This window comes from Phascolarctos cinereus, unplaced genomic scaffold (genome assembly GCF_003287225.1).
Source record: "Phascolarctos cinereus isolate Bilbo 61053 unplaced genomic scaffold, phaCin_HiC Scaffold_5;HRSCAF=322, whole genome shotgun sequence".
In the NCBI taxonomy this organism is placed as follows: Eukaryota; Metazoa; Chordata; class Mammalia; order Diprotodontia; family Phascolarctidae; genus Phascolarctos; species Phascolarctos cinereus.
Window position 1 is genome coordinate 52,916,115 of NW_027555958.1, and position 9,636 is coordinate 52,925,750.

The 9,636-nt window shown below is 39.3% G+C and overlaps 1 pseudogene; it reads right to left on the reverse strand.

The window, feature by feature from the left end:
- Positions 1 to 3,945: 3,945 nt before the first annotated feature.
- On the reverse strand, positions 3,946 to 6,416 carry LOC110216522 (heterogeneous nuclear ribonucleoprotein A1-like; annotated as a pseudogene).
- Positions 6,417 to 9,636: the final 3,220 nt, after the last annotated feature.

The following is a 9,636-nucleotide window of genomic DNA, read 5'->3' on the forward strand; positions in this document are numbered from 1 at the left end:
AAGGAATATGTATTTGTTGTAACAAAAGAGGATGTTTATAGCTTCTTAGAAAAGGAATGTGTCCTTGTTAGCGTAACTATTCACCACAGATCAAAGGGAACCTCACTTCACCTGCCAGACTAGACAAGGCTATCAAAGTCTTCCTTTGCAAAAGCAAACAAGCAAAAACCTAAAGGCAGACATTCAATAAATATCACACACCGAGGCAACACATAGTAAAATGGTGAATGTAGATTAGAGTTAGTTATGTCCGCTCCCAAAAGACCAGTTAGTTTCCCCAAAATTTACTTTTGATGCTTCTGATAGAATGTAAATTGAAAGCAGCAACTGCATCATTTTTGTCTTTACCTCCTCAGGACTTACCCCAGCTGTTGTTCAGTCATTTTTCAGTCATGCCCAACTCTTTGTGACCCCATTTGGAGTTTTCTTGGCAAAGACGCTGGAAGGGTTTGCCATTTCCTCCTCCAGCTCGTTTGACAGATGAGGAAACCGAGGCAAATAGGATTAAGTGCCTTGCCCAGGGTCACACAGGTAGTAAGTGTCTACGGCCAGATTTGATCTCAGGAAGATGAGTCTTCTTGACTCCAGGCCTCACACTCTATTCAACTAGAGTCAGAGCTAGTCACTTAGCACAGCATCTGGCATGTAACAGATGCTTTGAAAAATGTTTGTTGATTAATTGATTGATGTGAGCAGATAGAGTTAACTGTCTCTTCTTGCATTTTTCTAGAACCACTAGCTTTTCTAGAATGATATCAATTAACAGCAGGAATAGAAGACAAGTTTATTTGAGTCATGTATTTATTAGGCCAATTTCTAGTGTTCCCCCATGGCAAATAATGCTAGCTTTCTGACTTACATATATAATTTTATCTTAATAAAAAGTGGCCCTTCTATACCAGTGCTTTAAATATATTTTTTAAAATTTAAATGAATGTTTTACTTTGTTAAAGGCTTTGTCCATATTTATTTATATAATGATGTAGTTTTTATGGGAATAGATTTTGGACCACACATGCAACTTCACTGGCATATGGAAGACCTCATGAGGACAATCTCTCTCTGAATTCAGATCACCAGTTGGTCTGCAACTTAACGTATAAGAGAGCTAATGGTTAAGTGTCTTGCCCAGGGCTGCATGTCCATTATATGTCAGAGACAAGACTTGAACCCAGGTCTTCCTGACTCTGAAGGACTTCTTGTGTCTCTATCCACTGCATCATGCTGCCTCTCTTTGTTTTTAATGTTATTAATATTTTTTCTTTTCCTAATTTTGAACCATCTTAGCATCACTGGCATAAAGCCACTTATGTCATAGTAAATACTTTTCGGCTATGTTTCTATAGTCTTTTGGCTAGAATTTAATTTACAATTTTAATCAATATTCATTAGTCATATTATAGTTCTCTTTCTTTGCTTTATCCTTTATGGTTTAGGCTCAGAACCACATTTAAAAGAATTTGCTAAGTTTTCTTAATTTGAGGGAATAATTTATGTATCAGAGGTATTCATTTTTTTATGTTTGATGAAATTCACCTTGGCCAAAGTGTTTCTTTATATAAAGATAAATAGATGGATAGATCAATAGATAGACAGATAGCTCATTTATGCCTTCTTTGATTTCATTTTCTGTGATTGGGTTGTTTAAGATTGCTATTTGAAGTTCAGTTAACTTGAGTATTTTATATTTTTGTAAGTAATCTTCCATTTCTTTTAAAGTCTTCTGAGTTCAAATCTGGCCTCAGACACTTGACACTAGCTGTGTGACCCTGGGCAAGTCACTTAACTCCATTGCCTCACCAAAAAGAAAAAATAAAATCTCTAGTCTTTGGTAAGATATAATTGTGTGAAGTTCTGGTGATTCTTTTTTGGTTTTAATTTGGCTTTGTTGTAATTTCACCTTGTTTTTTACTTTGGTAATTTAATTTGCCTCCCTCTTTTTTGATAACTAATAAAGGTTATTAAAGATTTATTGACTCTACATTTTCAAGGGTGCTATTTTTAGTTTTATCATCTTTACTTTCCACTTTTAATACTTCTCTCCCTTTCAACATTTACTCTTCTGTGCTTATTTTGGGTTTATTTGTTGATGGTCTAGTTTCTAAATGCACATCTTCTCTCTCTGTCTCTCTCTCCGTCCCTTCATCTCTGTGTCTCTCTTTCTCTCCCCCGCTCTTTCTCCTTCTTTCTCTGTCCCTCTGTTTCTCTTTCTCCCTCCCTCCCTCCTTCTCTCTCTCTCTGTCTCACTCTCTCTGTCTCTATCTCTCTCTGTCTCTCTCTGTGTCTCTGTCTCTGTCTCTCTCTCTTTTTCTCTCCAGAATGATGGACAGGCAGGACGGGGGGAGCTGTTGTGCTGCATGAACAAAGGAACACTCAGGAAAGGACTCTCAAAGGTGACACTTGAACATTTTTTTACCTTATCTATTTACTTTTTTTCTCCATTTCTTCTTTCCCTCTATTCTCTATGATTCCTTTTGAATTTTCTTTTTGTTTGTCCTTTCATTACAACTAATCACCAGTAAAACATGGTCTTTCAATGAAGCACCAAAGACTCAAGAGCATGATTGGGATATCTCTGTTCTATGGATTAAATTTGTCCTTTACCTTAATTTAGTCTGGTTTACAGGATATCAGGAGGTCATTCCACCTATGCCTGGTGGCACAGTGGCTGCATTCACAGTTCATAAAAGAAATATAAAAAAGTGTTCACTCCTAGTTACTACTTTAGGAGGTACAAAGAAATTCCTGACCAATTTTACTCGTTACAGAGAAGCTCAGACACACCCCTTTTACTGAATGAATAAATTTTAAATGACTTGTAAGCATGAGTGTGGTGCCTTATTTGTTGTTTTGCTCAAGTAGATTATGTGTGCCTACATGAGTCCATAAAGATGTAGTTCATAGATAATAGGAATAGATATCTCTAATTTCCCTTGCCCCACCTCCCAGTTCTTTTCTAAGAAGACTGAGTGCTGCTGGGAGGAGAAACAGGAGATTAGGGCCTCAGACTAGCCACTCTAGTCTCCTCAGAGAGAGAATACTGGGCTAGAACTATGTCTCTCTGCTCCTCTAAATATTGTTAGTCTAGAGGAGATACATTTTAGGTTCAAGCTCCTGATTGTTATCTCTTAATAGGGAAGGAGTGCTCCAAAGCTCTCTATCCAAGACTTGACTCCCTTCCCAACAAATGTCAGTTCCACAATGAACCCATGGAGCAAATAAACCCACTTACTCAAGTCTATAGCAAAAGAGAAATCTGAAAAAGTATTCACAGGAGAAAACAAAGCAGACAATACACAGAGTAAATGAACTCTCCCAATGGGAGCGAGAAATCTCAGTTCAACTTAAAGAGTCTCAGATCTCACCCCAAGGGAAATTCCCTGAAGTCTCTAGTCTAGTATATTAAGCTAGGGATAGCAACATCATAGAGATTGCCAGCTCCGCTATATGTTGGCTGCTTCCCAAAGTCTTTCCCTCCTTTTGGGGACCTAAAGAGAATTTAGAATGCAGCTGGAAGCCAGAAGCCCAGGATCTCTCCTTTCTGAAACTCTCACCAACCCCTCCCCTCAAGCAGGCATGGACTGTTGAGTAATCAGTTTTGACTAAAGAGAAGAGCCTTTGAGCCATGGATTTCAGAATGAATAAATGAAAAAGCATTTATATAAAATGAAAAAGCACAATGTTCAAAGGTTTGGCTTAAGCTCTGAGGATAAAAATAGAAAAGCAAGTCTTTGCTCTCAAGGAGCTCACATTCTAATGGGTGAAAAGACAACACATATGTGACTTCAGCCACAAGTCAGATGGAAAGGCCTGGTAGGTTCTTAGGGTACAAGGACATGGTAAATGATAAGGAATTTCCTTTAGTGTCACTTTCATTGATAAAACAATATCCATTCCTAATTTTTAAAGACACATTTATTTAGCATCATGATCAGACTATTACACTTAGCAATCAACAACATAAATACAAAAAAAATTTACATTAAAACCCTTTGTTGGAGTACTTCCCACTTTCCCCAGAACTGAGACTAAAATAACCTGTTATGCGATTAGTCACAAATGCAGTCCTGGTAGGTTTCTTTGCCCACACACAAAAAGTATTGTCTAAAACATGTCTTCTTGTAGTGTCTAGGCCCTGCCTCCACCATGTGTGGCCGAGTTCCCAAATCTGTTGTAATCTGTGGCTTCCCTGTCACTTCTCTGGCTCTCCTCTCCTGCTAAGCTTTGTTTCCTAACAGTAATTAAAATCTGCCACTGCCATAACCACTGGTACTATTGGAACTACCATTGCCACCTTCATTATGTGGTTTGGCAAAATATTGGCCCCCACCAACAAAGGGGCCTGAGCTCCTGCCTCCAAAGTCTCCTCCCTTCATGGGAACAAAGTTTGAAGACTGATTGTTACAATTGCCAAAATCATTGTAGCTTCAATCACCTCCAAAGCTGCTTCCATTGTTGCTGGATCCACTGTAGCCATCTCAACTTTCACTATATCCTCCACCACCACAAATGCCACCAAAACCACCATAACCACTGAAGTTCTCACCATGGCCGAAGTTACCATCTCCACCAAAGCCATGTTCATGGCCATCACCAAAGTTCCCCAAATCACTTCAACTTCTTTGACTAGATGAAGCACTGGCCATTTCTTGTTTAATGAAGTCTTTCCTTTAGAGTTTTGGCCATGCATGGTATAGTATTTTTTAATGTCAGTCTTATCCACAGAATCATGGTCATCAAAAGTAATAAAAGCAAAGCCCTCTTTTTGCCACTGCCTCGGTCCATCATGATTTCAATCACTTTAGTTTTTCCATATTGTTCAAAGTAGTCTTTTAAGTAATGCTCCTCAGTGTCTTTAATGCTACCCACAAAGATCTTTTTCACAGTTAAGTGGCCTTTGAGAGTCCTCTCTGAAAACAATTTTCTTTGGATGAACAACTCTGTCATCAACTTTGTGAGGTCTTGCATTCACGGATGCATCCACCTCTTCCACTGTGGCAAAGGTAACAAATTCAAAGCCCCTGGAACTTTTGGTATTTAGATCCCTCATCACTGCTCAAAATGGCTCCTTAGACTCTTATCCATTGTCTCAAAGCTCAGGCCTCAGATGAAAAGTTTCCACAGCTGCTTGGGCTCCTTGGGGACTCTGACGCTGATATGGTGAGAATGGTGGCAGATGCTTCAGCAATCCTTTTCCAACAGTGTCAGGGAAAGAAAGGCACTAACTAACATATCTGTCCATTGTTAATGTTGAAGCATTTGACAGTTTCAAAGACTTGGGTGATGAGAACTTTCTTTTCTAGACCTTTAGTGGTTGAGGCAGGAAATAGGGGTAGGAAATAGAGGACCCACAAAGATAGTTGACAGGTTTCATCTCCATGATAGTTGCTTCCCTAGAATTTGCTGCTAGATGCAGCGCTGGTGGTCTGGAGGATTTTGCTATTCCTGAGACTCTTGGACACAAGACATACCAGGCTATCTCTACTCAGATCTGAAGTGAAGGTAATAGTTAAGGTGACAGTAGTATTACTGCTTCTCGATGTCTATTGAGGGCACCATCATTCTTCTAGACACTCTGGTTTACAACCTGAAAGTCATCCCAGACTATTCCTTCTCCTTCAATCTCCATATCTATTAGCTGCCAAAGTCTTGTTAGTTGCATCTCTAAAGCATCTCTCAAATTAATCCCCTTTTCTCCATTCACATGGCAACTGCCTTAGGTCAAGGCCTCATGTCCTCTCCCCTAGACAATTACAGCTGTTGTTCATCCTTCATTTCAAAGAGGACCAATGACATCACGGGGTGATCTCATGGCTCCTGTGTGAATTGCATTTAATTGAGGCAGAGTTGCACAAAGTCATCTGCTTCACTTTCCCTTCCAGAGTCATTGAAGTCCAGTGGCAGGACAAAAGTCAGGATGACTGGTGATGGCCCAAGAGTGAATGACCTTAGCGTCTTCAATATCTGACCAGGCTCTAAGTGCTCCACAGAGACTACTTCAGTTGCCTATAGGAACAAACTGTTCTTATCCGCCCATTCCACTGGGGGAGGTCTTCATATGCCTGAGGTAGACATCCCCCTAATTCATGGACAGGTTTGAAGTCTGTCAGTTACCTTCAATCTGGTTTAGCCCATATGCCAAGATGGTTTTATTGGGATGAGGCTGCTGTGCATGTTACAGCTTTTTGAAGCCACAGGTGAGAGCTGGGTGACAGGTGGGATTTCTAGTGGGGTCCTGAAGGAAGCCAAGGAAGCCAGTAGGTGGAGATCAGAAGGTAGAACATTCCAAGCCTAGGCTTCAACAATGATTATTCTCACCTTTTGTGTCTGTCAATTTGCTGGGTGTAAGGTAAAATCTCAAAGTTGTTTCGATTTCCATATCTCTTATTTTTTAGTGGTTTGGGGCATAATTCCATAAGGTTGTTAATAGTTTGTAAAATTATTTTGAATACTATTTTTTATTTGCTTTGCATTTGTCTTCTAAAGAATGGTCTTTGGTCTTACATATTTCTGTTGACCCTCTATATATCTTAGATACTGGAGTCTGAAAGACACTTATTAACTGCATGACCCTGGGCAAGTCACTTAATATTGAATGGGATGTCCCAGTGAAGACTCCTCAGTGTAATTAAGATTTGGGATAAGACTGAGTGGGATGAGGGGTCCTGTGAAGACTTTTTAGAAGAATAAATAGAAATTGTATTAGATTCAAGGCAGACATAGTAGCCCAACAGGCCTAAGTTTCGATTTACTAGAGATCACCTGAGTTACAGGTATCCAGACCCAAGTACCCCCCCTTTTTATGCCATTGTTATCTCAGCAGTTAAAGTTTACCAAATCTGAAACCCCAGAACCATGCTGTTACACCTGTTGCTATATTTTGGTCATGATGACCTGGCTATACAGTACAGTGTCTAGCTTGATTGCACATTTTTAATTGCTTTTTTGGTATGATTTCAGAACTAAGGGGCTAAATATGGATATGCATATTGTTTCTTTGTTATTCGTAACTAAGATATGCATATTGTTTGTTGTTATTTGTTTCTATGGTAGAGTTTCAAGTTGAGATTGTGAGCCAAGTAGTGCACAGTTGGTGGGAGGGGACTTTACCCCTTAGGGTTATTTAATCTGGCTTTTTTTTTACTTCTGTCTCTGTCTCCCCTCATTAGAACATACTGGTGGAGGGACACCCTATTCTCGAGAATAGCAAATAAGTTAACTTTCTGTTTCTCCTTGAAAAACCTCTAAGTGTGTTTTTTTTAATTTGAGTGGCATCCCACACAACCTCTTTCTGCCTCAGTTTCTTCATCTATAAAATGGAGATAGCAATAGTACCTAACTCCCAGGGTTGTCGTGAGGATCAAATGAGATATCTGTAAAACACTTAGCACAGTGCCTGGCACATAGTTAAGTGCTATATAAATGTTAGCTATTATTATTGTTGTTGTCCTAGATGTATTCCTTTTTTTTTTGTAGAAGTCTTTCCGTTTCATGCAATCAAAACTATCCATTTTATGTTTTGTAATTGCCTCTGCCTCTCGTTTGTTTAAGAATTCATCTGCTACCCATATCTGAAAGCTAGTTTAAGAGGAATAAGGAGTTTTATTTTAGATATGTTCAATTTGATTGAGGCAGTTGGAAACGTGATTCACTGGCTCTTTATGTTGCCTCTAGAATAAACTACAAAGTCCATAATTTGGCATATCCAGCCCTTCACAGTCAAGTTCCAACTTACCTTTTTAGACTAATTGCCTATTATTCTTCCTCAGCCATCCTACAATCTGCCCAAATTGTTTCCCATCCACAGCATTCAACATTTACCTCTCTCTGACTTTGCATCGGCTGTTTCTCATGTCAGAACCATGTTCCTTCCTCACTTCTACCTTTTAGAATCACTTCAGAGCTAAGCTTAAGTGCCATCTCTTTCAGAAGGCCTTTCCTGATCCCTTATCTAGTGCTGCCACGCCCCCTTTCTGCCAACAGTAATTTCCGCTTATTTTGCACATATTTAACATTGATTTATCCACAAACTCCTTGATGGTAAAGACAATTTCATTTTTGTCTTTATAATCCCCAGCACCCACCCCGGTGCTGGGCACATCTTAGTCACTTAATATATACTTCTTAAATAGAATGGAATATAATTGGACCTTAGGTAACAAGAGGACTGGAGAACTTTGGCAATGATCAAAACAGATGATTGATACCAGGAGATCGAACCTCCCCAAGAAGAGAGATCAGTTTTTAACATTTTGTATTTTTCTGTCTCACTTTTAAAAAATATACTAAGTGGTTTATTTATATATCTCAACTAATTTTTTTCTAGGGGTCAACTGCCCTCAATATTCAAAAATCCTCTTAAATCCCAAATCTTCAAGAATGAATCTATGAAAAAGCCATTTTTAAGTGCTTAACATGTGACAGGCACTGTGGTTAGTGCTGGGATACAAATACAAAAGAGAATCAGTTCCCTGACTCCCAGAAGCCTAGATTCTAACAGAGACAGATAACATTGTGAAGGGAATTATGATTTTCATATTAATGGACATATGTGTAATGAATATACTAATAAATTAGATTTTTCAGAATTGCCTCTTTTGGCTTGTGAGTCAGAAGCTTACAACACAGCTTGAAATAATCAATCAGACTTTGACAAGGCCCACAAGGTATCCCTGTGCCTGTGCACCTTAAGTGAAGGGAATCAAAGACTGTAGAACCTGTTCCCATCACAGAACTCTGGTCCCGTGACCCACCATGTAAAGACCCCCAAAAACTGGACTCCAGAATTGTTGTCTTGTCTTCCATTTGTGGGTTTGTCTTAGGAAATGGCTAAAAGTCTTGGGAATGATTGTTTGTGATCCATCTTCCCCCTCCCTTCCCATTATGTATATAATTATGTATATAATCTCTGTCTGTCTTCACTTCATCGAGGTGGAATTCTGATCAAGAGAATTCCTGATTTGCAAATCTGTTCCTCACAATGAAACTAATTAATTCAATGGCTACCTGGTTACTGGCACTTTGTCTCTGGCCTGCTGTTTCCTCATTCTCTGGTTAGAGATTGGCTCAGTAAAAATCCTGTTAACAATGGGTACTGGGGAATGGTGGCCAGTGAAGGGTGTTTCAGACTGGAAGTCACAGGGAGGATGAGTGGAGCCATAGGGCAACCAATTGGCATGAAATTTCCAGAAGCAATGGCATTAATTAATAATACTAAAGTAAGATACAGAAAGGAGGACTCTTTAGAATACTTCTCGCTGGTCACAGCATTAGGCTCTCATGAATCAGGACTGTACAATTCCAGGGAGGAAGTTCCAAGCTGAATGGTTTAGCATCTCCTCCACATAGTCTCTGGAGATCTGGACCAAAGAACATCATGGCAGGAAGACTGCCTGAGAGAAGCACTGGTGGGTGAGAGGTTGGGTAGCTAAAGACATTAAACTCTCACCAACGAGGACAACAATAGCCTCAAGGGTCAGTTTGAACATTAGGAGGCTGAATTTCAAATTCAAAGAAACCATTGACAAGCTGCAAATAGCAAAAATCAGAACTGGGGACCTGAATTTGTAGAAATTATTAAAGTATGTGTGTACATACATACATATGCCATATAGTATGCATATGTTTTTGGAGAAC